Consider the following 26,629-nt stretch of genomic DNA (forward strand, 5'->3'; position numbering starts at 1 on the left):
CTCTTCTGGTGTAAAGCTGAGGAAGCAGCCTGATTTACTTTCAGTGTACTTCAAGACACAGGAGTTATACTAAACATTACTGGAAATTACTGGAAATGAAATCTCTCCTGTCCTTTGTCATCACTGTCTCTGTCAATAAAGAGAGCACATAGTACCTTACCTTCTCACAGAAGACATTCACCATAAACATCAATCTTATTATAAAGGTATTGCATGGGTAAGATATAGAATTACCACCATAATTAGTAACCTTTTGTTAGGCACAGAGGAAGGGACAGACTGGGTAGGAAGGTAAGCTGGGAAACCCCTTTCGCTGTGTTCTTTTCAAGGGGATCAAATTACCCTAGATGAAAAATTGACTGAATAGTGTCAGAGAAAGTATCTATGGGGATAACACATAATAGGAGATATTAATACTGTGCATTGTTTTTCCTTGCAAGGAAGTGAAAGGTGAAAAGATAATCTTGGTAATTTACAGGTGTGGAATATTCATGTTTGTGTAGTTTTTTGGTCAGTCTCTATAGAGGGCAAGGTAGAGGGCAACTGCTGTTTTCATAAGTTTTTTTAATGGTTTTCTCTTGTCAGTAAAAAAAAAAAAATAGATATCAGTTCAGCGGTGAACTAACATGTGACTTGCAGAGGCAAGACAGTGTTTCCAAGGCAACCATGGCACATGTGTATGTACCTTTGACCTCAAATATTTGTTGTGATTGGCCAAGACTGCGTTTGATCATATGTTTGATTATGAGCCTGGTTCATTTGTTCTTTGCCTGCATTTCCATGGCCTGAATTGTACAACCTGAATTTTAACGATTATAAGGAGCAAAATTTTCTACTGCTTGAATTTTTTGTAATTTGAATGTCCAATAATCAGTTTTAACTCTGTAGGAATGAGTCTTTTGAGTTTCAGTGTGGTCAGTTTTGCTGGATTGAGAGTTGCACTGTGGTTATGGCTATGGATTTGAGAATTGCAGTGAGGGAATGGCTAGAGGTTGGTATCTGCAGTGTGGATATGGCTATGTGCAGGCTTGGTTTTGAGAGTTTGGAGAAAATTGCACATGTAACTGCTGGTCCATTCAACAAGCTGCCATACTGCCAGCACCCATCATTAAGGCAAAATAATGGTCCTCAATAAAAACTCTCTGAACTGCATTCAAAGCCTGATACCAGCAGTTACACAGCACTACAGTGGCTGACTTACTTACCTTCTCAATACACGATGAACACCATATACTGTACATGCACCATATAATGTCTAAGCACAGGCCAGAATAAAACTTCAAAATAAACAGTCCTTCTACAGTCAGAAAAAAAACCCTATTCATTCCAAGAGTGTTGGAATGCACCAAGAACCTGATCACATAATGCCACTCTGTCTGCATCACAAGCTGTGGTACTATGGTTCAGTGGTACTATTAGAGTTCTTGCTCGCTCTTGTCAGATCTGTGCTATAATTATAATGATAAATGATAAGAATAACAAGCGATGTGTTAAGGCTTTGTATATGTATTTATAGTTTGCAAGCAAAACATAATGGATAAGCATAGAAGCCTGTGGGAAACATTACAAATTCATATTAACTAGCTACCAACACAGGGCCATTACTAGCCAAAATCATCTACATAGAAAATCACCAACACTTCCTAGCCATATTTGCTTAAATAAATGGTAAAACTTAATTTTGACATCCTTGGTTGGAAAGCATGAGTACTTGTTAACACAAAGTTAAAAGCATAGGGTTGTACTGAAAATTGGTGACTTAAGTTTGAACCTTAAGTGTGAAACTTAAGCCCAAAAGTTATCAGGGTTTACGTGAGGAATGTTACTCATATTCAGAGATGGGTTATGCACATAGTTAAGCAGATTTTCTGGGTTCCCCATTCAGATTTTGCAAATTATCTGCATGCCTTTCATGCCTCTGAGGTTGCCAGATTTTTCTTGAGTACCGGTGTCCAAGATGGGGTTTTTCAATACTGTGTAGATCATTGCCTTTAAACACAAGCACATGACTTTAAACCCAAAAACAACTGGGACGTGAAAATGCTTTTTATATGAAGCTCAGATTTATTTGCAAAGCGCAACACTGGATTAATTACATGAAAGATCACCAACAGCCCACAACAGAGACCTATTAGCTAGGCAGCCACTGAAGCAGCTACATTTGAATATGATAATGGGAGAACATTAGTTTGTCTGCTGAATTCATTTGTTATTGTTATACTAGCAGCATGTTATGTTGTTTAAAAATGTTCTTTAAAACTTTCATAAATGTGCAGCAAAGAGGAGTCAGTCAATCAGGAATATTGTTTAATCTCATACAGTGACCTTTAAAAAAAAAAAAAAAAAAAAGTTTTAGCAAAAAAATCAAGAACCTGTTTAACTGTTTGAATCCCAATCTGACTATTGGTGATGGTTTTTTTCAAATCATGCCCTGATTTAGTTTGTTATAATGTATAATGTATAAAGATAATGTATAAACCATATAGAGAGCCTCAGACTGTAATGCGCTGTTTTATGTTGTATAGTGTAATTGCAATTTTGGGACTGTTTTTAAATTTATACCTATAAAAAAACATCATTTCTAGGGAGTACATGCACTGGAACCTACAGAGGTATTGTTTAGTTTTCTGCATACATAAAAACTGACATATTTTACTTATATATTCTACATTACATTTGTTCAATTTTTGTCAGACATGTTTTGATAAGGCCATCCTTACTGACAATTTTGATGGCAAAATCACACCTCACATGAGGGCTCCACACTGTCAAAACAGCCAATCAGATCAAACACAGCAATCATGCAATCACGTGTAGTCCTAGAGATCGCTTCGGAGATCAAATGAAAACAATTCAATGCAACAGGCTACAAAACGAGAATGACCCAGCTTGAGCAGGTTTGCTATTGTCTGGTTTTGATTGAACTAAAAAGTATGATGAAAGTGTCTTTCACTTTGAAATTTAGTAATAATTCTGATTAGACTGATGAACATGTTGTACATCACACATGCTTTTATTTTACACTCAATTTCAGATGACAATGTTTATGCCTCAACAGAGAAAAGCCACAACAAAACAAAAAGAGAAAATGGAGAAATGGGTGTTTTGGAGTTTGATTTGATTTCAGTTTTATTCTTCATTTAAGACATTGTGAGAGTAGGAGAAATTGGTACATAGTTGAAAAGTAAGAAAACTGTTAATCAGTTAATTAATTATATCAATCAACCCGCAAGCTTTTAGATTTTTTTCAAGGGAGCTTGTATCTGAGGTTCCCTGGGCTCTCCTGTGACCACAAAAACACATATGACATATATAATAAACAAAATGATTCCTCAGTTGTAGCTTTAGTGTTAAATTATTCTACATGTTATTAAAAGAACCAAGACCTGAAAGGCCAGAGATACAGAATATATACAGTACAACATACTGAAAATGATCTTACTATTATCTTACACTAATTAAGGGTTCAAGGTTTTTTTTTTATGGTTTCTAAGCAGATTCGGCTCTGAACCCTTCTGTTGTAGTGTTCTACGTAGAATCTTCTGGAGTTACTCTAGAGATGCTACTTTTCTTTTAACAGTGTAGATATCGTGTAATATTATAATTTATATAAAACAGTAATCCAAATGTATCGAATGTATAGCTGAAGTATATCTCTATCATGTCTCTCCACACCCCTCACCCTCTTTCTTGTTTTGCTGACTGTTCTCACACATATGGCCACAGGCGACTGTACTTGAGAACACATACGCATTATCTTTGGAAGGGAGTGTAATTTTTGCTGTTCTGTGGCCCACCGTGATTTCTGATTCACTGCAGCACTAAAACTGGCAGCAGCCTTACACGTGGGGGATGATGTTTCAAGTATGCCATTTCACTCCAGCCAATTATATAACTGAACAGAACCTAGCTGGCAATCAAATTACTCTTTTTTACTCCAGGTTGCGATTTCTAATTAGCAGTTAACTGAAAAGTAGGCTTGTGACATTTTGTGAAATATACCATCATCCAATTGCACCCTCTAGCAATCATCCATAGTATCATCGAGGTGGGGGGTATAGGGTTTACCCAAGGTAAAAAGTGCTTATCCTGAACATGGCATGCACACAGGAATACACAGGGAGCTGGGAGGACTTATTATTATTATAAAGCATGGTTGAAAATTAAAGCAATGGCTGCTGTAATCGTCTGAGACTTTTCAGGCTGTACAAAATATTTGCAAGACCATGCTCAGTGTGAGCAGGGTATGGTAGCTTTACCCCATTAACTGGTTGTAGCGGTATTGTCTACCACTATCAGGAAGAGATTAGCATGCAACCAAATGCAAATGAGGCAGAGCAGTAAATGGCCTTGACCCAAAAAAATGATCCCATGTGGGTCTCAAGCTGAGCCCATAGCCACCTGTGTCCAAGGTGAAACGTTTTCAACTTCATTAACCTATGTAGTTACATTTATGCCAGAAGTAATAAAGAAAATATTAATTATTTAAAAAAAAAAACAATCTTGCAAATACAAACAGCAAAAAAAAATTAATAAATTTTAAAAAATTAAGTTAGATTTATTTCTTACTATTTTTTGGATTTGTACATTTTGAAATTTTGATATTTAATATCTTCCTCTTGGATCTTATATCTTATATTTATATAATACTTTTGGCAGAAAATTGACTCCATGCCACACAAGCCAGTTTTCACGTGAAAAACCTTCGATAAGCAGGAATTTTGACCGGAGAAGGGACACCTTTAAATCTGCAGACTGTTTTCTGGTATTTAAATGTAAATAGCCATTGTGACAGAGTGAATCTACCTGCAATCCCCAATACCATCATCGGTCAGCTCAAGCCTACAAAAAGGTCCTCTGAAAGTGGCAGTCTTTTGCCTGGGAACTCCAACTGGACCAGACCAACTGACCAACTGGCCAAGAAATTGAATCTGAAATTAAATAGATAGAATTTACACAGTACTGCAAGAGATTTCTATCCTGTTTTAGATAAATGGATATATCCTGTTTTTAGATACAATGGATATAAAAAGTCTACAAATCCCTGTTAAATGGGCAGGTTTTTGTGATGTAAAAAATGAAACCAAGATAAATCATATCAGAACTTTTTCCACCCTCAATGTGAAATTACAACATATAAAAATTAAATGAAAAACAATCAGAAACTTTTTAGGGAAAATTAGGAAAAATAAAAAAGTTACAATAACCTGGTTGCATAACCTTTTATAATTGGGGATGTGGCTGTGTTCAGAATGAACCAATCACATTCAATCTCATGTTCAAAAGTAATTATCATACAGCTGTTATCAGTGAAATTATTCTGATTAACCCTAAATAAAGACCAGCTGTTTCTGTAGGATTTTCTTGACACCCTCTTGGTTTCATCTTACTGCTGAAGCCATGGTCCGCAAAGAGCTCACAAAGCATGTATGGTATCTCACTTGTCGAAAGCTATTGATCGGGAGATATCATGAATTTCCAAAACATTAGATGTACCATGGAACACTGTGAAGGCCATCATCAACAAGAGAAGAAAATGGGGCACCACAGTGACATTAGCAAGCACAGGTCATCCCTCCAAAATTTACAAAAGGACAAAACATAAACTTACCAGGGAGGCTCCCAAGAGACCTACGGCAACATTATAGGAGGTTCAGAAATATCTGACAATTACTACTTGATTACTAGATTGCTCTCTGCATGTGACAATCTCTCATATTCTTCACGTGTCTGGGCTATGGGGTAGGGGCGCTAGAGGGAAGCCCTTTCTCACAAAAAACATCCAAGCCCAAGTAAATCACCCCAAACCATGTGGCAAAATGGTTTATGGTCTGATGAGACCAATTTCAAAAGGTAAAATAAGTCCATAATACCAAAAGGTATGTTTGGTGCAAAAAAAAAAAAAGCACATCACCAAAAGAACACCATGCCCACGGTGCAGCATCATGCTATAGGGCTGCTTTTCTTCAGGCAGAGCTTCGGCTTTTATCAAGGTGAAAGGAATCATGAATAGCTACAAATACCAGTCAATTTTAATGCAAAACATTCAGGTTTCTGCTGGTAAGCTGAGGATGAAAAGGAATTTCCCCTTTCAGCATGACCCAAAGCATATATCCAAATCAGCAAAGGAATGGCTTAACCAAAAGAAGATCAATGTTTTTTAATGGCTTAGCCAGAGCACAGACCTGAATCCAGCTAACAATCTGTGGGGTGACCTGAAGCGGGCTGTGCACAGGAGATGCCCTTACAATTCTTACAATTTGATGGATCTAGAATTTTTTTGCAAGGAAGAGTGAGAAAATATTGCCAAGTCAAGATGTGACATGCTGATAGACTCTTACCTAAAAAGACTGAGCAGTGTAATAAAATCAAAAGGCACTTCAATAATGTATTAGTTTAGGGGTGTGCACACTTATGCAACTAGGTTATTGTAAGTTTTTTATTTTTCCTTTTTTCCCTAAAAAAGTTTCTGATTGTTTTTCGTGTTATTTGTATACTTTGCAATTTCACATTAAAGGTGGGAAAAGATCTGACATGATTTATCTTAGTTTCACTTTTTTTACCTTACAAAAACCTGCCATTTTAACAGAGGTGTGTAGACTTTTTATGCCCACTGTATAGCCATATACCTTGTTGATGTCCTGACTGCCAGAATGACAGAATCTAAAGATGTAGGTTTAAAGGGACTGTTCTGGTTAACACAAAAGGTCAGTGAAATAACTGAAACCAGTATAAACACAAAAGAGGCCAGGAGCTTCTGGAATGAAGGACATTTGTACTGTTTTTATTTGTTTGTATGAGTGTGTCTATGAGTGTGAAAAGAGCGACTGCATGTGTAATGCAATTACAGCATGTGTTCAGCGTGCTAGTGTGTGCCTCTGTTTCTGCATAGACAACAGCTATGGAAATGTGCTCATTCACTCTCCTCACTGCATCTGGCCGCGCCTTTTCAGTGGCTTCATGAATATTAGTAAATCTTTTTCTCATTTATGCCATCCATTTGGACAGCACAGTGACTAAGCGGCCAAGACAAAGCATATTGTCCGAATCTGAATAAACAAGGCAGTTCTTTGAAATGAAATGTTAGGAAGAGGCCTTGTGAGAGCAGCATGTATTTGTGTGGTGTTTTTTCCTTGTCCATGTGCTGTTCAGCACTTTCTCCAGCTATTGTGGAATAATCATTTCATCCATGGAAAGATAGAGAAATTTGAAGACACTTAAATTAATAATACATATATTTTCACATGTTAAAACCTCAGTTGCACCAAAGTGACGTTTGGATCTGTCAGCTGTCTGGCTTCTGCTTACTATATCCTCTCTGCAGGAAAACTAATGCCCTGAGACACAAGCTGAGTTACAGAAACAATGTTATAGAGTTGTGAGAGACAATGTTTAAAAGAGAGCTATTACAAAGCAGTACTAGCTAACACTGTAACACTGCTTTGTAACAGTACACTGTAACACTGCATTAAAATAGTACTCTGTAGCACCACTTTGTAGCAGCTTTTGTGTTGCTACAAAGCAGTTACAGAGTGCTGTTATAAAACAATTTTAGAGAGTGTTATTATAAAACAGTTATATAAAAAAGTGGTTATAAACAGTTATTATAGTTATTATAAACAGTTATTATAAAACAGTGTTACAGAGTGCTGTTATAAAGCAGTGTTACAGAGAGCTGTTATAAAGCAGTGTTACAGAATGCTGTTATAAAGCAGTGTTACAGAATGCTGTTATAAAGCAGTGTTACAGAGTGCTGTTATAAAGCAGTGTTACAGAGTGCTGTTATAAAGCAGTGTTACAGAGAGCTGTTATAAAGCAGTGTTACAGAGAGCTGTTATAAAGCAGTGTTACAGAGTGCTGTTATAAAGCAGTGTTACAGAGAGCTGTTATAAAGCAGTGTTACAGAATGCTGTTATAAAGCAGTGTTACAGAATGCTGTTATAAAGCAGTGTTACAGAATGCTGTTATAAAGCAGGGTTAGAGCATGCTGTTATAAAGCAGTGTTACAGAATGCTGTTATAAAGCAGTGTTACAGAGTGCTGTTATAAAGCAGTGTTACAGAGAGCTGTTATAAAGCAGTGTTACAGAGAGCTGTTATAAAGCAGTGTTACAGAGTGCTGTTATAAAGCAGTGTTACAGAGAGCTGTTATAAAGCAGTGTTACAGAATGCTGTTATAAAGCAGTGTTACAGAATGCTGTTATAAAGCAGTGTTACAGAATGCTGTTATAAAGCAGGGTTAGAGCATGCTGTTATAAAGCAGTGTTACAGAATGCTGTTATAAAGCAGTGTTACAGAGTGCTGTTATAAAGCAGTGTTACAGAGTGCTGTTATAAAGCAGTGTTACAGAATGCTGTTATAAAGCAGGGTTAGAGCATGCTGTTATAAAGCAGGGTTAGAGCATGCCATTATAAAGCAGTGTTACAGAGTGCTGTTATAAAGCAGTGTTACAGAATGCTGTTATAAAGCAGGGTTAGAGCATGCCATTATAAAGCAGTGTTACAGAGTGCTGTTATAAAGCAGTGTTACAGAGAGCTGTTATAAAGCAGTGTTACAGAATGCTGTTATAAAGCAGGGTTAGAGCATGCCATTATAAAGCAGTGTTACAGAGTGCTGTTATAAAGCAGTGTTACAGAATGCTGTTATAAAGCAGGGTTAGAGCATGCCATTATAAAGCAGTGTTACAGAGTGCTGTTATAAAGCAGTGTTACAGAGTGCTGTTATAAAGCAGTGTTACAGAGTGCTGTTATAAAGCAGGGTTAGAGCATGCCATTATAAAGCAGTGTTACAGAGTGCTGTTATAAAGCAGGGTTAGAGCATGCCATTATAAAGCAGTGTTACAGAGTGCTGTTATAAAGCAGTGTTACAGAGAGCTGTTATAAAGCAGTGTTACAGAGAGCTGTTATAAAGCAGTGTTACAGAGTGCTGTAATTAAGCAGTATTACAGAGTGCCTTTATAAAGCAGTGTTACAGAATGCTGTTATAAAGCAGTGTTACAGAGAGCTGTTATAAAGCAGTGTTACAGAATGCTGTTATAAAGCAGTGTTACAGAATGCTGTTATAAAGCAGTGTTACAGAGAGCTGTTATAAGGCAGTGTTACAGAATGCTGTAATAAAGCAGTGTTACAGAGTGCCTTTATAAAGCAGTGTTACAGAATGCTGTTATAAAGCAGTGTTACAGAGAGCTGTTATAAAGCAGTGTTACAGAATGCTGTTATAAAGCAGTGTTACAGAATGCTGTTATAAAGCAGTGTTACAGAGAGCTGTTATAAGGCAGTGTTACAGAATGCTGTAATAAAGCAGTGTTACAGAATGCTGTTATAAAGCAGTGTTACAGAATGCTGTTATAAAGCAGTGTTACAGAGAGCTGTTATAAAGCAGTGTTACAGAATGCTGTTATAAAGCAGTGTTACAGAGAGCTGTTATAAGGCAGTGTTACAGAATGCTGTAATAAAGCAGTCTTACAGAGTGCTGTTATAAAGCAGTGTTACAGAATGCCATTCAAAAGAAGTGTTAGAGTGCTTTAGAGAGTTTTAGAGAGTGCTATTATAAAACAGTTATATAAAACAGTGGTTATAAACAGTTATTATAGTTATTATAAACAGTTATTATAAAACAGTGCTACAGAGTGATATTATAAAGCAGGGTTAGAGCATGCCATTATAAAGCAGTGTTAATGCTGTTATAAAGCAGTGTTACAGAGAGCTGTTATAAAGCAGTGTTACAGAGAGCTGTTATAAAGCAGTGTTACAGAATGCTGTTATAAAGCAGTGTTACAGAGTACTGTAATTAAGCAGTATTACAGAGGAGACCTGTAATTAAGCAGTATTACGGAGTGCTGTTATAATGCAGTGTTACAGAGTGCTGTTATAAAGCAGCGTTACAGAATGCTGTTATAAAGCAGTGTTACAGAATGCTGTAATAAAGTAGTGTTACAGAGTGCTGTTATAAAGCAGTGTTAGAGTCCTGTTATAAGGCAGTGTTACAGCATGCTATTATAATGTGATATTATAAAGCAGTGTTACAGCCTGCTGTTATAATGTGATGTTATAAAACAGTGTTACAGAGTGCTGTTTAAAGTAATGTTACAGAGTGCTTTTATAAAAATAGTGTTATAGCATACTGTTATAAAGCACTGTTATAGTGTGGTGTTATAAATCAGCATTACAGAGTGTTGTTATAAAGCAGTGTTAGAGTGTTGTTATGAAGCAGTGTTACAGAGTGTTGTTATAAAGCAGTATTACAGTGTTGTTATAAATCAGTATTACACTGTTGTTATAAATCAGTGCTACAGATGCTGTTATAAAGCAGTGTTACAGTTTGCTATTATAAAATACTGTTACAGAGTGCTGTTGTAAAGCAGGGTTACAGCATGCCATTATAAAGCAGTGTTACAGAGTGCTGTTATAATGTGATGTTATAAAGCAGTGTAACATAGTGCTGTAATAAAGCAATGTTACAAGGTGCTGTTATAATGTGATGTTATAAAGCAGTGTAACATAGTGCTGTAATAAAGCAATGTTACAAGGTGCTGTTATAATGTGATGTTATAAAGCAGTGTTACAGAGTGCTCTAATAAAGCAGTGTTACAGAATGCCGTAACAAAGCAGTGTAACATAGTGCTGTAATAAAGCAGTGTTATAAGGTGCTGTTATAATGTGATGTTATAAAGCAGTGTTACAGAGTGCCGTTATAAAGCAATGTGAAAAATAGTGTTACAGTGTGCTCTTACAAAATAGTGTTACAGAGTGCTGTTTAAAGTAGTGTTACAGAGTTCTGTTATAAAACAGTGTTACAGAGAGCTTTTCCAAATCATTGTTGTAGGGTGTGTTACAAAACACACTCTACAACACTTTTTTTTACAACACTTTTTTTTGGTAAATAAAGTAACACCTCCCTTTGGCAGATAAATTAATGAGGCCCCAGGTGCTGGATCGCACCCCAACACATGCAATCTGTTATTTTGGCAGGCCTCCTATTGTGCAAAGGTTTCATATATCCTCCTAAAATTTGCATGACCTGCATTTGCATTTGAACCTGATTGGTTCTTATATTTTATGATCAATAATATTTCCTTGTTGTGTGTCCTAACTCGGAGTTTTCAGTTAGATGTTTCTTAAAGAGATTATGATTTCTTAAAGAGATTATGGCAAAACTACTGCAGGGACAGTTACCTCACTCAAATTAATCCCCCAAAAGAATATAGTCATAAAAATATGTTTTAGAAAGTTTAGGGTGACTTGAATAAAAAATTAACTTGGTGACATGTATAAGTGGATACATTTGATTGTATATATTTCATAATCAGATTCTTATAGACCCCTTTAGTGTTTGTAAACAAAACGAGATGCACATGCAACCTGATTGTAAAAAGACCTGAGTAGCCACAACCTACTGATGCTACTTGGTTATAACCTGACTGAAGAATCTATCATGAATTTTATTTAGGAATGAGATTGACATTAGCTAAAATGTTATCCACTTATTATTATGGATTACCACTAAAAGCTACGGAATGATATTCAGCTAAACTTTCAAATGGTGTAACTCTAGAAGATCTTTATGGCTTGGCACCCTGTCAGTGGCTAAATGATCTTAAGCAATGGTCTCTCCTGGAATGGTCAGACATATACACGTCTCCTAGAAACTCTGAGCATTTATACTAGAGAAGAATTAAAGGCATACACATCTCCTGATGCTTACATCTTTTATTTTTGCGAACATGTTCAAGACAAAATGTTTTACAATTACAAGTATGATTCTTAGCTGAACAAAGATAGATAGATAAATGTGTCCATTATAGGCAACTCCTTAGTAACATGACCTAGCCATCTTCGGTTAGCTACCTGGTTTCTTGAGGTAGATATATGGTGTGCTATGTAGGTTTGTTAAAGCAATATAATTTAGGCATGTTAGCTAAATAGCAAGGTAAGCTTGTTAAATTCTTAATTAGCAATCCAACTTTACTGATATAATAGTTGAAATGGGCACTGCAAAGACAAGAGCTCCTCGGACCAATTATTCCTCCTAATTGTTTGTAACCTCATCTTCTGTTGGCTTGGAAAGATTCGATAGACTATCAAAAATATTCTGCAGTAAAAACAGTTTATGAACACTGTTCCGATTGTGAAACCCAGGGTCTTTTTTTGCGTTATAAATGATTTTCTAAAATAGATATGTTAGTATGTACACTTTTATTAGTGCACACTTTTATTATTATTTGGCGAAGAGGTTTATGTATCATGCAGTCACAGGGGGCCCCTGTGTTGTGAAAAGAATAGGTAACTCACATTACTAATGTCAGAAAATCACGAAGATGCAGCAATCATGAAGTGTTCATGTTGTTGACTCATTGCATTACATTGTTGATGTAATTGAAATGGAAAAATTAGTGGCTAACTAGCTAGTATCTAGAGTTTTACTCGTTTTATTTGGCCCGCATGGAATTGGAAAAAATAATACTGAAACAGCCCATAGTACACTACTGCTCAACATTTATTCACTATCCAGAATTCACAGAAGATCCATAGCATAAATCCATAAAACGAGTGTGTGGGCTCCCATCACATTTTTCCCCATCTGAAGGGTAGTTACCGTAAAACGTCATAATATATATATATATATATATACACGCACATATATATATATATGTGTGTGTGTGTGTGTGTGTGTGCACTCTGGTTTGTACCACAGTTGGCTTGACCGCAGTCTGAATGTAAGCCACTTGATGTAAGTCACACTAGTGTCTAAAAAGGAGTCATGTGTTGTGCTGGCAGTGGTGTAATCAGAAAGTAATTTCAGTGGGATGAGGAAATATACCCAATAAAATCATTATTGTTTTTCTGATGTTCAATTAATTTGGTAATTGTGACACACTCATGCATTTCAGGTGGATGTCAGACAGCAGAAGGAGCGGTGATGCCATGAATTTGCTATTTTAATAATTTAAGGCACAATATACCATCAAACAATCTTTCCATATTAATAATGTTGGCATAAAATACCTTTATGACAGTTTCTCTGAAAATGATAAAAATAGCATGTTAATAACAGGGGACTGTAACTGATTTACTTTTCTTTTGGAGTAAACTCCAGCAAGCAACCTGAGTGACTCTCACCTCGATATCTCTGTGCTTATAGTGTAGCTATCTGGTTAGTAGCGTTCAAACAGAAACAGGCATCCAGTAACTTGTGATTAAGCAAAGGAGTGAATAAAAAAAAAACTTTTATTATAATCATTATCATAAATGTTACTACCTAATAGTGCATACATTTTAATACTACCTAATAGTGCATACATTTTAATAATTTAGTTCTTCTTTTCTTTTCTACACATTCCAAACATTCTTTTCTCATCTCGGAGGCTAGGTTATTGGTGTTAGGTGATACAAATGTTAAATAAGTAAAAAAAAAAAAAAAAAAAAAAATTATAGACTTCAGATACAGCTCTGGGGGCATGGTGGCTTAGTGGTTAGCATGTTTGCCTCACGCCTCTGTGTTTGAGGGCTTGATTCCCACCTCCTCCATGTGTATGCGGAGCTTGCATGTTCTCCCTGTGATTCGGGGGTTTCCTCCCCCAGTTCCAAAGACATGCATTGTAGGCTGATGTGTCATCTCTAAATTGTCCGGTGTGCGCGATTGTGCCCTGCAATGGGTTGGCACCCTGTCCAGGGTGTCCCCTGCCTTGTGCCCTGAGTCCCCTGGGATAGGCTCCAGGCTCCCCGTGACCCTGTGTAGGATAAGCAGTACGGAAAATTGATGGATGGAATTACAGCTCTTGAGGCTCTCATAAAAATGCTGATGTGGCCTTGGCAGAATTTGAGTTTGACATCCCTGATCTAGAGGTATCTAGTATCTTGTTCTGTTGTTTTATTTTATTGTTTAATAAAATCCATCCTCATCCAAGATAATGAAGTATTAACTCTGTTTGTTTGCATGTAAAATAATATTATTGGTGTGGAGGAGGCTCCCCTGAGTTAGTTGTCTCTTAGGGCCCCTAAATGTTCAGAAACGACCCTGCTGAAACCCAACAGCACAACACAACATTTTAGAAAACAAATTCTGACTTGCTCTTAAAAATCACTAAATGAGCTTTTCACAGGGTTGTTACAAAGATGTGTTGCAGAGATGGCGGATATATTGCAGAACCATATTAGAGAAATGTTAATCATGGCTTTGCACAGCATTGTTTTAAAGCTCTGCTTTGTATTTTTATCGTCTTCGACAGGTTTGCCTTTTAAGGAAGTGGGGAAAAACTGAGCAGCTCTGTTTCACCTCTGTTTGTATATAGAAGCCTGAAATAAAGAAACTAGTTAAAGATCCATTCGATGGCAATATTGTGAATCTCAGTTTTTCTCAATTACTTTTGAAAGTACATGTATATGATTATTATTGCTCTTGAAACTGATAGTACCTACTGTACCTTTAAACCTTTACTTGCTTGTTTATGCTTAGCAGGAAGAGGGCATTCAGATCTGTCAATCCAAATCTGAGAAAGTGTCAATCCGCCTCCTCTCCTTTGGTGAGTTAGGCTGATGCCCTATGCCTACAGCTGAGTAGAGACAGAGGGGTGTTATATAACTGTTACAGAGCACATTATAGACAGATATCATAAAATTATTATAGAGCAGTGTTACAGAGAAATATTAATAAGCGATGATGATAATGTTGATAACAGCTATTACAGTGTAGATTATAACAGAGAGCGATTACAATGTAGAGTTACAGAGAGATATGTAAATTGCAGGGTTTTTTTTTAAATCATGGGGTTCTGGTGGTCCTGGGGGCTCTAAGCGACCTCCTATACTGCTTATAGGAAGAAACGGCCCTGTTTCTGAGTTTTGTTTATTAGGAGTTACATGTTTACCATGATTGTGGTAACGCACGCCATTGGTGAGATAAGGCCTGCAGGTTGTGAAGGTTTTGCCCTTGGTTTCCTGCGTCATCAAGACTCACTGTGGATTATTCTGGGTGCAGTACTGAGCAAATGTATCTCAATTTAAGACAGTATTTTTAGCTCTCTTTCTCTCCACAGGAAAATAGTGGTTTAGCCAGTGCAAAGTGATTTTGTCTCTCATCATCCCTATGCAGTCAGCTGCGTGGTGGTACGTAAGGAGATAGTTGTCACTTAGTGTACTTTATAATTACAATAACAATGCTGTTACAATGTAGAATTACACACAGCTTACAGAGAGTCTGGGCATGGCAGTTTAAATACTTCAATATAATTCAAATAATGCCTTGAGACATTGGAATAATAATTTTTCCTAAAACCCATCTCCTTACCTGGAACAGTGCAGTGTTACAAAGTGATGTAACACCACCCTTCAGGGTACAATAACTGAGTAGAGTTTTAGACTGTTCTTACAGAGCAGTGTTACAAAGAGCTATTGCGGTGGCTTCATATTGCAGCAGTGCAAAGTCTTTTTCATCCTGGCCCCCATTTATTTTCTGTGGAGACAGCTGAAAATCCTGTGCAGAGGATTGTGGGTGCGAGAGCGGCATGCAGCAGGTGATGAGAGTGGTGAAAAGTTGAGAGTTTCTCAAGTCTATGCAAGTGAGAAGCAAATATTGCCAGGTGGCAGCCAATCAGATTTCTATGGCATGACTCCCATCATGAGTCACACCCACTGCCAAGGTCAAGAGGAAGAGACGCACCGCAGTGCAGTAGCAATTATTCCACAAAAATGTGATTACAGCAGCACACAGTTGCACAATTTGCTTTTTATAGCCCAGTGTACCCTGAAAAAAGCTTCCAAAACAAGCAAGAAACATTTGATTCATTCAGTATAATTTTTTGAGCAGGAAATACACTCACTGACCAATTTATTATGAACCCCACTAATACATCTGTTCATTCACGCAAATATCTAATAAGCCTATTATGAAGCAGCAGCTCAGTGCATAAATGCATGTAGGCATGGGTCAAGAGTGTCAGTTAATATTAAGATCAAATATCAGATGGAGGGAAAAGTTATCTCAGTGACCTTGACCATGGCATTGTTGTTGGTGCCGGACAGGTTGGTTTGAGTGTTTCAGAAACTGCGGATCTCCTGGGATTTTCACAGATAACTGTCTCTATACTTTACACTAGACAATGTTCTGGAAAAAACAACAACAAAAAAAACTACAAAAAAACCCACCCAGTAATCAGTAGTTCTGTGTGTGAACACATGAGAGAGGCCAAAGGAGAATGGACAGACTTGTTTAAACTGACAGGAAGGGTACGGTAACTCAAATAATCACTCTTTACAACAGTTGTGAGCAGAAAAGCATCTCCAAATGCACAGTGTTACCCAATTTCAGAATGGGGTCCCTAATGGTCGTTGAGTGTAAATACATTGGTTAAAGAACTCATACAAATATTCATCAGGAGTACATTAAGAACCTAATTAAGTTCAAGAAACACAAACAAAAACATTCAAAATCTTCAATATACCGATCTCCATTTTACTGTTGCATAGATCTGACCTTTAACTCTATAACAGCACAAAGAACAATGTTATAGTTACATAAAAGTGTAATAACAATGCAATGTCACAAAACAATATTTCTGAGGACAATTCACAGAGCAGAGTTGCAGAACAGTTATATAGGGTGCTGTTAAAGATCACACTTAACACACTGAGCGCTATTAGATATCAGATATTACATATTAGTGCTACACATGTCTTCCACAGGGCAGTATTACAAAGTGGAATTATGGAGATCTGTTACAGAGCAGTGTTATAAAATGCTATTACAGAACAGTTTTGGAGCAGTGTTGAGTGCAGTTAAAGGGATTATTAGGGTGCAATTACTGAGCAGAGTTTTAGAGTATTATTAGGGAAGAGGGCAGTAACAGAGTCGACACTACTGGGAAGTGACTCAGCATTCAGTCCCTTCTTCAGAAGAGCGATGAGAAGAAAGGGATAGAACGAAAGAGTAAGGGAGGAGATAAAAAAAGAAAGAGTGCACTGGGTGGCGAGACAGTGAGAGAGCTGATTAATCACATCAGTAAATGTTTACACATCTGTCTCTGTTTCTGCTATGTACCCCTCACTCACTCACTCAGACACACACACACACACACATATGGCACAGCTTGTCAGAGAACAGGCTAGACTGAAGTGTCTTTCCGTAAGGGCATCTGGAACATTCTGTTTATCTGAGCCGTGAAGCTGATAAACCTGTGGCAAGGGCTTTTTATCATCTTAATCTATTTATACCAGATAAACATTAATAATGTGTGTGAATGCTATGATTTACACACTGATATATTACAGGACCCTTTTCTGTAATTTCACTCATTGTGTAATCTCACTCACACATAGGTGTCTGCTCAACTCTGTGTGTGTGTGCACGTGCGAGTGTGAGTGTGCGCGTGTACGTGCGTGTGTATTTTCTTCTATCTCCAATGTCGATAGTGCGTATGGATGTCTCTGGAGGCTGCTTTGGTTTGGGAGCATTGTTTTACTATTTGGCAGAGACAGTGAAATAAAGCAACACTAGCGTTTATGTGTGTGTGTGTGTGTGTGTGTGTGTGTGTGTGTGTGCGTGCACACGTAAGTAGTTGGAATTCATTTTTATTTTGTTCATTGCTCACTATGACATACTATGACATAAATTATGCACAACAGTAATTATAAATAGTGTTTGAACTCACCTTCAGGTAGATGTTATGTCTTTGGTAAAGTTTCTCCAGCTAAATTACTGTCATAAAAAAATCCAGTTGATAGTGCAATTGGAATAAAAACAGGAGGACAAGCTAAATGAAATTTCTATATGACTGAGCCAGATTAGTAAGACGAGAACAATAATTATCATGTAAACTTTTGAAACTGATTACTTTCAGAAACTGTATTTTTGGGGTACTGTGAGGAAAGTTCTTCTTCGGATTTTTAAAATGTATGAAAAGCAATTTAATGCGGTTGGAATGGACTCTAAAGCAATATTGTGGAGCAGAGTGATGTGGGTCACTCATTCTTCTTACCTTCTGTTCAGTAAGGACACTTCGAGCCATTCAGATTTGAGTTCGGAAGTCCAGCGCCACTGTTTATTATAACCACAAAAAGTCACAGTGAAATTCATGTCTTGGGCTGTAAATACACTAAAAAATATAGAATGCCATTTGAGGGCACAAAATTTAATTACATAAATATTACACTATTAATTAATTAATAGTATTTTCACTTCCATGAATTTTTTTTCTGCTTGGAGGACATTAGAGGAAACAGCATCCTAATCTGAGACATTGATTAGATTTCACTGAATTTTTTATGGATAAAATCATGATTTTACTTAAAGTGAGCTGTAAGTGTAGCAGATGAGGGCTCAGTCAGCTTATCCAGCTTATCCTTCAAACCAAGGGCACTTTTCTTTACAGGAGATTAACCAAACATCCAATTAACCAAAACATTGGCATTATTTTATTAATTTGAACAACTAAAATAGCAAATCAAAAACCATGCCGAAATGGCCTCCATCCCACACACACCGAACATTTCATGGGCTCAATTTAGCATGTTGTGGCTTCATTAAGTGCACACAATCAGCTGTTACACACACTATAAATAGTGCAAAATAATATTATGTGCTAGATCAAGTGCTATTTCATAAGCTGCAGAGTAGTGAGGTTGGAAGCCATATTGTATAATTAACCTAAATTTGCAGTGATTAACGTCATAGTTAGAATTAGGATTATTCATGCAGCAGTATATTGGCAGAATATCAGATGTTTGTTTCAGTGCTTGCTATCTTCTCATTTATATATCATATTAGTCTTTTTTATTTTTTATTTTTAAACTCTCTTGCTTTTATGTTATATTGTATTACATTTTAGAGGGAAGAAAAAAAATGCTGTTTCCTACTTCAGTCCACATTTTCTATCCCTGATTTTTTATTTTATTTTATTTTTTTAGGGAGTGTCTTGTGCTTAAAGAAGGTGATCTCGCTATTAAAAATACTGTCTTGGAAACTTCTCCTCAATAAAAATCTGGCATGGACTACATGCAACTAATTTGCATAATCTGAATAGTGCACCCAGAAAATTAAATTAAGCAGATGCTTAAACCATTTCTGAATATAAGTAACTTCTCCTGTGTAAATATTGACTTAACGTTTGGATTTATTGACGTAATTTAAGACTACATGGTACATGTGAACTTCTTTCACAACAGAAATTATTTACAGCCAGTAAACGGGTCATTTAGTACTTTTAATCACCCAACTAAGCATGAAAAATGACCCATGTTGACTTAATAAAAAGTCAAGAAAAAATTCATATGAATTCAAATAAACGAATGCAATATGATCAAATTCCATTCGATTTCCTACCATATAAATTCATTGTTGTAAGCAAAAGTATGAGCACTAAGTCCACTCCCACCTAACCATAACCATTTTTATACACGAGTCATGCAACTGTTACGAATTTGTAACTGTGAGATGATGTTGAAATACCTCCTACCTCAAAAATCAGGAGCCTGGAAAAAAGCAGGACTTAAACGCATTAGTAATAGGTCTGATATAGGAAAAGGTTTTACTCTTTGTTTGCATATGATTGTGTTTCCATGGGCATGAGAGAGCTGATTCTGGATCAGTAGATCAGTACTGTTAATCTGAAACTTTAAACATGTGGCTATTTGCCCTTGCAATGCTTTAGATTTAACAATGCATAAGTGGCATGTAACTAAGTAGTTCTCAGTTAAATACTCATTACATGTTGGTATTGGTTTGATTAGTTGTATTTTGTGTCTCTCTCGGTATATAATCTTTAAAAGTGATTTCTACATCCATTGTATTTGAAGAGACAGTGATTGGACAGACAGGGACACTGTGTTGGCAAACCATATGACATGATGAGACATCTGACCAGACAGATAATATCCATTTATAAACCTTTTTTTTGTCCTGTTGGGTAAATGCAATGTCAGGAACGATTGGAGTGCAGCCATGTGATGCCTTCCAGATGCTCAACATACTACCTGAGACACTGTAGTTTGAAGCTTATATCAAGGACCAATTAGAGATCACTGTCTTTCCATGCCATACTGTGCCACTCAATGCATATTTATGCATAGGTATGTACATGTGTGTGTATGGATATTATGGATTATGGATGTTAGCAATCTTTGATTTGTCCTTGGGCCCAGAAACCGTAGGTGTATGAGACGATCTGATCATCCATTCAGCAGAGACAGAGAGAGGACAGAGCTGTATCTTTATGACAGACTCTGTGATTTTGGTGGAAGCTAATGATGTGTCAACTACAAATAGGAGTTGATTCAGGACAATGTGATTCATAGCACTTCATTTGCTCCACCGTAAAGGTTTATCCACCTTGTCTGGTTCTTACTAGACATTTGTTCCCATTCAATAATTCGATAAGTTGAAACTAATGCAAATGGTAGTGGGAATGGCAAAATGTAAATAAAACATGTTAATTGACAAAAAAATGTCCTTATTACCTTAAAAATGAAGAATGTTTTGTTTATGTGAACACATTTTCTGCATGTCTGCATGGGTCTGTACTGCGTTGATAGATGACGGGAGTAGAATGTAGTAATTTTCTTTAATCTCAGGTCTATCGTTAGAGGGTCTTCATTGTATAATCTGACACGCAGAACACGTTATTGCACAGTCTGTGTCTACATCTGTGGTGTTCCAGTCAGATCTGACCAGCCATGGAAAATTAATGGGTGAAAATATAAAAAGATGCAGAAATTCTCTCTCCGTCTCTTTCTCTCACTCTCTCTCTCTCATGCACACACTTACAAATGCACAATTTTGTATGTTCTCATCATGTTCTCCTATACTGGGTTCACGATCACTGTCTTGTCCCTCACCTTATTCTCCCTTGTTCTCCCTCACATTTTTCTCTCTCACCAATTTTCTGATTATATTTTATATAAGCGCTTGGAGCTCAGCCACCATTGTGACTACACATTGGCACTTGTATGCATGAACACACATTTGTTAGGTTTGCAAATAAATGTTAATTTGGATTTTATTTATTTTATTTATTTTTTTTTACTCTGTGAAGCTGTTCAGTTCTCCTTTAAATATGATTGAGTTTGCAATGCTTGAAATTCAAGTATCTTGGCTAAACTTTGATATAGCAGTCTGGCCTGCCAGCTTGTGATCATCAGTCAAGGTTTTTTTTTCTCATCTCTGATCTAAAGTGCTCCAAATAAAAAATAAATGTGCATATAAATGAGTTTTGCATTCTATACATTGCTTGTTGTGATAATGAGTGAGAATTGTGTTGTTTAAAAGATGTGATGCAACAATAGGTAATAAGAAAGGGTAAGTAATAAGAAACACAATGGACATGCTGTTATAGGAACATAATCAATGATGGGGTGGTGCTACCGCTCTGTAACAGCATGTCCTGAAGTGTTTTATTCCTCTAATAACACAGCAATTTCCAGACAGTTTGATTTTTTTATTAATTAAAGAATGAGACATGATTTAATAGTTACAAAATTATGACATTTGGGAAACAACTTACTTCTTGTTATCACTTACGGTATAGCAGTTATAAACCCTCACTCAACTGTTTAATAAATAACAGCACATTTTAATCCATTTATTATTAGTCTTAGATGATGGAGATTGTGGAGTCATGCAAGTCCCAGTGTAAGCTATTCCTACAGAAACAATGAGTTATTAAAACAAGCACATTAATATACATTTGTGATTTGAATTACATCATGCACTATTGTCAGAGCTGCTTGTATAGAAAAATAATCAATACCTTCTGACCAATCATATTGGAGAATTCAACAGCACTGTGGTATAATAAAAATTTTGACTGACAGCATGAGGGTTAAATCACCAAGTTAGTTTGAATGAAAAAGCAGGTTCTTAAATAGTTTATGTTTTTATTTTGCAATAAAATATTTTATGCTTGTTTATTTTGATCATCTATTAATTAAAACTGCTATGTTGAGTGTTGCTGAGTAAATATATCATACAAAGGGAATCACAAACATGGAAAGAAAGATCACTCATGCACTATCATTACCAGTGTAACCACACCTACTACCATGAGATGCTGCCTAGACAAGAACACATGAATACTAATGAAAAATGGAAGCTTCCCAAACTGAGTTTCCTCCTTGTCGTGATTGGTTGGAGGTTAGTGGTCCACATCAATTGTTTTTTAGGAGTGGCATAGAGACCATAGTTTTTCATTTACATAAATATGAAAAAACTGCAGGAATTTGAGGAGATCATTGAATGATCGTCGAAAGTGTTCTGATTTTAAAAAGTCTGATTTATGAACTTCTTCTGTTACAGTCTGATAACACGCATTCTCATAGATAAAATTGTATACAGTCTCTGAACTGTGGCATTTTCTCCAGGCACATGGCCATAAAAGTGTACAGGATGACTGCTGTGACACTCTGCATTTTATAACTGTGACAGAGCAAGCCGTATGGAAATCTACTTAACTTTAGACAAGACAATTGCAATATTGCTTTTGATGAGATACTTTTTCTCATTTAGCAGCTGTCAGCTTCAAGAAATTGCATTTGTTTTCATCCAAGCAAAGTGAACACATCTAGCTTTTTCTCAAGACATTCTATTAGCTAGCTTGTTCATCCGTTTATTGAGTTATTAAATACAGCACTGTCACTGTTTGTCTTGTGCTCACCTGTACAGCTGAAGATATTCGTATCGGAATTTTCTTTCTTCCTCCTTGTGTGGCTTGTGTTGTTCTCACTATAGAAATGCCTAGCAGAAGTAGGAAGGAAATGAGCCGATGGGGAAGGAGCCATGGGCTTGGTCAGATGTCACGCTGCCGATGTCGCATTAGGGATGGTGCTGATCCAAGAGATATCCTTCATTTTTGCAACATATTTATGTACCTACAGTATACCTGGTAGCTGCAGCAGTTTGGGGGTTAGTGAGTTTGGGGGTTTTCCTGAGGCCTTGTGTCCAATAAGCTAGGTTTTGATTGAGTAGTTATAGGTGCCACCAATAGATAGTGCTGACTGTGTCCCTGAGCTAGAAGACACAGTGATTAGTGGATGATTAAGTGTGTGTGTGTGTGTGTGTGTGTGTGTGTGTGTGGGCCTGCAGCATTGAGTTGAATGACAAAATAGAGATCATAACGTCTCTCAGCAGGAAACAGTGTCACTCTAATGCAATTTGATTGCCATGTGAAATGGCGTGACCTTTACAGGAACATTGTTTTTAGAGGCCATCATTGTAGTGTGTCTGTGTGTGTGTGTTTGTGTGTAAAGGTCCATCTCCTTCAGACACAGTGGTGAGACACCAGGTGACTTTAAGTGTGGCGTAACCCCTACTGCTATTCTGTGTGTGTGTGTGTGTGTGTGTGTGTGTGTGGGTGGGTGGGTTGACGTATGTGGCTATTTCTTTGTATGTCTGTAATGGAGGTGCAGACTGAATACTGACTCAAGGAACTTACAGTTCAAACATAATGCCACACTTGACATTAGGTTTTGATGCTCTGTGTTAACTTTCGTCAGATCAGAGGTTACAGCATTTCAGCAGGATCACTAAACCAGGTGTAGCAATAAGTTTGTGGCACACAAAATACAAATACGCACTTGACACAATGCACTACCAAACGCATATATGTCAAAAAAGCAAATATACAGTTTCTTGATCATGTAGCATTATTGATGTTGGTGTTCATGTGTTGTTAGCTATTTTCTCTCCTCTCTTGTGTGCTTCTATGTGCTTTGTGTCAGCTGAAGAAATTCTAAATGTTCAGAAATGTGACCTATGAAAAGGCTACACAGAATAGACTAATGTCAGAGCTGAGCAGTCCTGAACTATAACCACCCACAACTCCCTGTTCTAAAGGATTGTTCTAACAGACACATTTAAAGGTCACAACACCCCCAATTCATCACATCTCTGGATCATTGTTGATCCCTGTATAACCATCTAGTCTGCCCCAGTCTGAATTGTTATATTGGAAAAGAGCAATAATGAAATGATTGCAGATAATGATTTCACAGAGAGGAGATATGAGCACAGAGCTACACTCATAGAGAGAGGTGTTCCTTATTAGTATAATAACCCTAAGTTATTTGGATAGGTCAGGGTTCTTAGCTTCCTAAAGAGGATCTACATGGAGCCCTTTCTGACACTCTGAGAAGGGCCTGATTTATAGGGGGTGCTGGATTGGGCTACTTTTAAAACTTTTTTCCATTATCAAGTACATTAATTAAGTACATTCATTATCACAAGTGCCAAATACAGCCCACTGCCGTTGAAACGGCCCACAGTATCTACTAGTCTCACATCTACAATTCTCACTGTAGTGTAGCGAACACAACTGTACAGCACACAAAAGCTCACATCTCACAGTGCTTAAAATCAACACCTTGACTGCTAGGTTTGATATAAGTCACACTCACATCTAAACCCAAAGTGCAAAGAGGGACTAAATCTGGAATGGGATGTTCAACAAGCACACATGGGTGTGATGGTCAGGTGTCCACAAACATAACTAGTGTGTTCATATAGTATTGAGGTACAGGAACACTATCCCACTGTTCTTGTGGATGGGTATGCAGAAATAAAAGTAAAATAAAATTTAAACAAAACATACAGCAAGGATCCTGCAGTTCTTCATTATGATACAAATATCAGAGGACAGAGGACCTTTTGACTGGACCCCCAGACAAGACAGGCTAAATCTGCCCCTGACTCAGAGTGACAAACCCAAGATTTAATCTTGCACCAACAAGGATTAAACAAACTGCATTTTTCAGCTTCTTGCATCATTTAATTTTAAACATGGCTAAATAAATCAGCAATTAAAAGCTTAACCTGTGATTAAAACCATGATTTGGGATTAAGTCTGATTGTCAACCATGATGGATTTGCAAGTCTAAAAAGTTTGTTTAGTTTTTACTCTTTTTACTCTTGGGATTAACCATTATCAGAATTTTTTTTACTGAAAACAAAAAATTTTTTTGAGAAACTCTAATATTGCATCTAATATATGTTGGAAATTTGCACATATAAACCAGCACAGATGCAATATTAAAATGGATCCTTTACTGAAATTTAAATCTGATTTTAAAATTAAATCTGAATTAAACATTTATATAAGATGACTGTAAAACACTAAAACCAAGAATAAATGAGTGAATATGCAAGAATATTAAACTTTAGTGCAAATGGATTAATAGATGAATTGATTTATTCCAGGTTAAAGCTTAACTTTTCTTGGTTCCACCCAGTCTAGAAGTGTATCCTTTACCCAAGTAAGTGTTGAGCTAGTTTGAGTTTTTGCTGCTTGTATTTTACTGAATAGGATTATATAGAGAGGAAGTGGTGACTGCAACAGTCACCTGGATCCTGTCTCAATCATAAGTTGCTTTTATCGAAAGCATCAGACAAGTGAGCAAATGTAAAATGAATATAGATGAACTGGATTGTAAAATAAAACATCCTTCAAAAACGTGTGCACCATATTAAGTTCAAGGGCCTCCAAATGCCAAAAAATTGACATAGACTTTGACAACTGTAAAAGACTCAAACATACAACTAAATACTAACAGCAAAGAGAGAGGCTTTATGATTTCAGTATGTTTACAGTATGGTCTCTCACCTAACAAACTGGTAAATTCTCATGACTCAATGTATATGAAAAGCTAGGTTAAGACTAGAGTTAAGGTGGGGTTAGGGTCTGTTGACTAAATTTGTATGAAATTGAATGAAACCCAAGCCCATACTGGTTTGAATTCTAACCTTTTTTTAAAAAAAAAATTGGATTAGAGTGTCTTTAGGTGTGAAATGGAGACTGTGTGAAAGACAGATCAACAGTAAGTTTTATACAACTTTATTTTATTATTTGAATAATTAATTTAATTGATTTAGTTAAAAAAAAAATTCCAGGCTTAGACATGTGTGCAGATTGGCTGTGAGTGAAACAGGACCAACCATGGCATTTTAGTGGTGCTGGGATTTGAACCACGCTAGTACAATTTAGTTGTGGTGGCTCAGTGATTAATGATTTGGGTTACAGATTAGAAGGTTGTGTGTTCAAATCCCAGTAGTACCAAACTGCCATGCTTGTGTCCTTGAGTGAGAACCTTCAGCTTAATTGCCAGTTGCTTTTTATAAAAGCATCAGCAAAATGAGCAAAAGTACTTTTGCTCAATCTTATACTACATAAGATAATACAGTAATTTACTATAAACATGGTTACAGTTGTTTACTATTTTGTTTTGTTTTTTTTTTACAGTACTTTATTGTCATTTTTACAGTGTATAACTTCGACCTATGGGATCTTTGACCTAATTTCTATAGTGAATCAATGACTTGGAATACATGTTGGACATATTAAGAAGTTTTGGCACCTGATGATGTTTCTTCGCTATGTGGATGGTGCTAATTGAATTACAAGTTGTCTGTATTAGCCAATGGCACAGGATTTAATGATTAAAACAGTGCATTGCAATCTTTTTTATTGCTCCCACTCCCAACTGAAAAAGAGTGCATGCGGATAACATATCTATGTTTGTGTTCTTACGCTTAAATCCCTCAAGGAACAGTGCATTTTAACAGGAATCTATAAGTGGTGCAGTTTGTTCTGCCCTGCATTTATGCAGAACATCAGGGGACAAAAATCAGCTGCAAGCAGCAAAAGCTGCAAGATAT

General features: G+C 36.7%; 1 protein-coding gene across 2 annotated transcripts in view; it reads left to right on the forward strand.

The window, feature by feature from the left end:
• kcnj6 (potassium inwardly rectifying channel subfamily J member 6) overlaps positions 1 to 26,629 on the forward strand; it is a 64,120-nt gene that overhangs the window by 11,824 nt on the left and 25,667 nt on the right. The gene's annotated exons all lie outside the window — the stretch shown is intronic.

This window comes from Pangasianodon hypophthalmus, chromosome 17 (genome assembly GCF_027358585.1).
Source record: "Pangasianodon hypophthalmus isolate fPanHyp1 chromosome 17, fPanHyp1.pri, whole genome shotgun sequence".
Classification (NCBI taxonomy): domain Eukaryota; kingdom Metazoa; phylum Chordata; class Actinopteri; order Siluriformes; family Pangasiidae; genus Pangasianodon; species Pangasianodon hypophthalmus.